Below are 5179 nucleotides of genomic sequence, written 5' to 3' on the forward strand. Positions count from 1 at the left end.
ATAATCTTGTTCCATTCTAGAGCCATATGGCCATTAAGACCAAGAGTGTGAGCTTCTTTCCAAATGGGAAGTGGATCTTGCCAATCATTTATGGCTTGACCCCATAAATAAATGCCCTATCCATTTAGGTGATTTTTGATGTTCCCAGGGATGGAGCATTCCTCCCTAGCCCCAAGGATTGGGTTGACGCCAATGAGGATACAATTCCCAGTTTGAAATTTCCATGCAAGTTGTTGAAAGAAAATTTTATCCATTTTCCAAAAGCTTTGCCAGATGGCAGATCCCTGCTTGATGCCAATGGTGCCCTTTCTATACCAAAACCTGAAATTTTTATCTTTGAGGTACTTGTGCTGAATGATTTTACTCCAAGTACCATCCCCAAATAAACCCCTCCATAAAGATTTCATCAACAGTGTTCCACCAAATCTATGAAGGTCCATAATCCCCCATCCACCCAAATCCTTGGGGAAAGTAATGCTAGATAGTTTCGTCAAATGATATTTTTTACTTTCATGGTTCCCCCCCCCAAGATGGAGTTTCCGTTAGGTGTTTTAGTTCATTAACAATGGATGCAGGGATGAGATATAGATGAGCCCAATAAACCCCCATCTGCGCTAATACTGCTTGGTTAAGGATGACTTGCCCACCTAACGAAAGGCTTTTGAACTCCCACCCAGATATCCTTTTGAAGAAACGGTCAGTAATCCATTGCAAATCAACAGATTTGTAACAACAAGGTTTGATGCGATATCCTAGATATTTCATTCCATTTTGTATTGACATTGCCTTGATGCCAAATAAACCTTCTATATATGTCATGACCTCCATGTCACAAATTCCATGATATATTAAAGATTTGTTATTATTTATGAGCAATCTTGTAGCATTTGCAAATATGTTGAAAATATTAAAGATACATAACCAGGACCTATATGTTGATTCCCATCTTCAGTGGCCGAAATTGTTCCTCCAGAACTGCTCTTTTTATGTGCAGACTTAAGCTATCCATCGCCAGAATGAAGAGAAGGGGGGAGAGTGATGTTTTGGGAAGTTTTAGTGTCTACGGATAAATGCTTAAACCCCTATACTAGTAGCTAAGTCTAGAACAACAGTGCAAAGCATTCTCTACTTTTCCTATGACCAATAGATAAAATAAGAGGCAAATAAGCCTAGCTGTAGCTTTCACTTGCTCCTTATCTCCCTTGACCAATTTTGTCGCTCCTCTCCGTACTTAATCCACTTGAAGAGTACCTGCACATAGACAAAAGACAACAACCAATCAAAGCATACGATAATGATCCATTGATTAAACATAGCATGGAATCAAGTACATGATACACATATGAAAGAATAAATGAATAACACAAGCATATGGAAAAAAGGAAGAGTTACAACCCATTGCTCGATTCAGCATCACTCCTCCAATTCAATCCCATCCTCTCCTCATAACAAGAAAGATATTTTGACATCATTACAATACTTGAAATCAACTCAAGTCTCATCCTAACAACATCTCCATATAATTCAATAATTTCCAGCCCTTGATCACTTGAATGAGTGGTCTTTTTATAGGTAAATGAAGGAAGTTATGCCATAAATGGTGATAAGGAATGCCCTCCCAAACTTAGAATTTAGTTCCATGGAGGAAGGGATAAGGGATTGATGCTCCTTAACTCCCTTCCTCATCCAAATACGAGCTTAGAGGAGTAGATAGGTTTGAGAAACTTCTAGAGGCATCCAATGGATAAGGAATCTTTCAAACCCTCATGGAAATTTGCTCAAATTCACCTAGCACAGGCCAAAGAGGGACCAAGTACATTGCATAGCACCATATCAGTGTATGGTTTGCATTGCAACGCACCCTAATGAAGGCCTACTTGTGCTGATCTTCTTAGGGGCAGTTTCTAGATGATTTCAGTGAGGGAACTTCCTGGGAAGCTAGGCATTATGATGGTTGAATTCTTTAGGGAATGTAACAACTGCATTAGGGTTTGATGGGCCCTAACAATACTGATCTGTAAGTTGGGGTTGATGTGCCCAAATGGATCTATAAAAGTTTCCCCCTAAAGCATGAAGTTGTAAATATGTATGTCGAGTGAAATGCTTTATCATGTGGAGAGGAGGTTTCGAAGCAGAAGGTGACCTGCATCAATTACAATACATATATAATGATAATTTGTTTTTTCTCATGAACTTGCTGAGGGAGGGGATACCCATGCTTAGCTTATAAACTTTCATTACATGTACAAATATAGTCATCTATAGATATAGACCCATGAATGGATGACCATGAATGTAAGGCCATTGTACATTTGATTTAGTACTCCTGAAAATATCGCAGCCCGGATCGATGAAACTAGATCCGGGGTCTTAAATATTGTTCAATATTTCGCTTAAGTACAAGTCTAAACATGTGAATAGATGTTCTGTAGTCGAACATGGGAAGACATCATCTGATTACCAGCCAATGATGTAAGCCGTTAACAGACGTGAGAGGAATCACCGATAATGATAATGACCCTCAAGGTACTATAGTACATTTTGTATGGTGTGAATAAATGATTTGATGTTGAACACCATACAAAGTCTTTCGGTCGAAGGCCATTGATGTCAAACTATCGTCAAAAGCGAGAAACTTGCCATTGATGTATGCAAGCCTCAAGGTACTGAAGGGGTGTTTCTAAGTTAACTTCTTGGATGATGTGCTGATGTTGACAAGAAGCGACTCATTGCAGGAGGGCCTTGATGTATCCCACATCAATGACACGAAACGAGGTAAATGATTTTGGAGATGAAAAATTGACTGACGACAGAAGGTTCAGGAATGGCGGTCATGAAAATGAAGGTTTACGGTATTGCAAAGGATGAAGTTTGAATGGAATGACTTCTCTTGAACATGTCAGTGATACTGAGATGAATTGGTAGCATTGACCCCAAAAAAAGTAATGGATGGTATGATAGACCAACTGTGTGATAACCATCAAGCTAAATTACCCAACCAACATAGTCACAGTGATGGGGTTAAAGTGTCATGTTCAAGAGCGACTTGCTACCATAAAGTGTTTTCCCCTTTTTCCAATTTTCCCCAGTCATTGCTGACTAGTACCTCTTTATTTTTATCAAGCTTGAGGAGGATAACATATGCTTGTTGTATAATTTCACCCTTCGAGTGAATCCATCGCTATTTGATGATTTAACGAGTTTAGCGAAGGTGAAACTCAGTCTTTTCTAGATGGACAAGTTTGTCGCTATTTGATGTTTTTAACGAGTTTAACGACAAAGATAACTCGATCCTTTTCATGTTTAGGGAGTTTGAAAATGGACGAAAAGGAAACTCCACAAGTTCATTTTTGTAGATTAATCTCTCAAGTCCAAAAAGGCATAAAATAATACAAGAGAGATATCATTTCCAATCCGTTAACGAGCTGGAAAGGACAAATGCTCGACAATCTTTTCATGTTTAGAGAGTCTGAAAAAGAGCTTAAAGAGGACTCCATTTTGAGGAACAAGTGGTGTCTAGGATAGCATCTGGTTCCAATGATGTTAGAACTTCTCAAAACATGTTGATTGATGTGAAGAGGTTGGCTAACAAGACCACTCATTGCAATTGTCCCTCAAAAAGGGTAAAACAACCAAGTGAAAGAGTATGATCCACCAAAGGGATGGTGGCGATGGGATGAAAACAACGAAGGCTCATCTGACGAAAGAGGCTGATAGAATCAAAATCACGAGGGTTAAACTGGAAATGGGTTCATTTTTACACAAGCTTGAACCATAGGGAACTATGCTTGGGTTCAGTTTCATGTTTACACAAGCTTGAAACGACAAACTATGCTTGGATTTAGTTTCATTTTTACACAAGCTTGAAACAAAGAACTATGCTTGAAATTGGTTTACATGCCCCCAACATGATGAAAGGGAGAGTCTCCTGTAACCAGATGGAAGTCACTGCGGTGAAGCAGGACGGTTATCCAACACTTTTTTGGCTTTGTCCAGATAGGGACAAAGGTGAATGGGGTGATTCCCTTCACATAACCTACAAGGAAACTTAACTTTACCATTAGGTGCATGCCCCCCAAGCTTCATTACATTCACCTAAGTAGACTACTCATGGCTATCAAGTGGATGGAATGAAGGTTATTTTACGAGATCAAGTGAAAGACTCGATTGGGATTTTACGAGATCTAATCAAAGACTCAACTTGGAACTTGGGACCTTGTTTCATTTTTTAAATGAGCTTAACACAAGACAAGGAACTCTGCTTGTACTCCTTGTTTCATTTTTTAACGAGGTTGACACAAGACCAAGATCTATCCTCATATCCTTTGTTTCATTTTTTAACGAGGTTGACACAAGACAAGGAACTATCCTCATACCCTTGGTTTCATTTTTTAACGAGGTTGACACAAGACAAGAAACTATCCTCCTTCCTTGGTTTCATTTTTTAACGAGGTTGACACAAGACAAAGAACTATCCTTGTAGGAGATTTTTCATTTTTTAATGAGGTTAACATAGTAAAATAACTATCCTCATACCTTTCAATCACAACTCATAAGAGGTCATGAAGGAGAGATTTGGTTCCAATGCCCCCAGTACATAATGTACAACATCACTGAATTGATCATCAATTGATGTAGGTATGGAATGGGTTGCCACATAATTAACCTGTGGCGGGGATGATACCATTGGTATAAATGGACCATTTAGGGAAGATGGTTGACTGGAAGCCATATTTGGACCGGGAAATGAAAGCTGGTCAACGGTGACAATTCTACCTTCATGTGGGAAACAAATCACTTGAAAGAGTGTTGAAACAATAGCTCCCATGTCATAAACATAGTCACGCCCAAGAAGTAAATTGTAATCTAAAGGATCTGGGACTACCATCATGTTCAGATAAAAGATTTTTCCTCCCAAAGTAATAGGTAATTGAGGGAGGATCCCTAATGGTTGACTGGTTCCTCTGTTAAAAGCCAACAGATTCTGGGTAACAGGAACAAGTGGCGTCGAACCGAGCACTTTCCAAGCAGTTGAGGAAAGGATACTCACAGATGCACCTTCATCTATAATAGTGCTAGATACAATCATATTATAAACCTGTACTATGATCTAGAAAGGCACATAAGAAGGAAGACGAAATCTTGCCATTCGGTTCCAATAAAAGGAAGTGACTAGACT

This window comes from Pinus tabuliformis, chromosome 2_1 (assembly GCF_031772625.1).
Source record: "Pinus tabuliformis cultivar Carrire ecotype Pingquan chromosome 2_1, CPIR1, whole genome shotgun sequence".
Lineage (NCBI taxonomy): Eukaryota > Viridiplantae > Streptophyta > Pinopsida > Pinales > Pinaceae > Pinus > Pinus tabuliformis.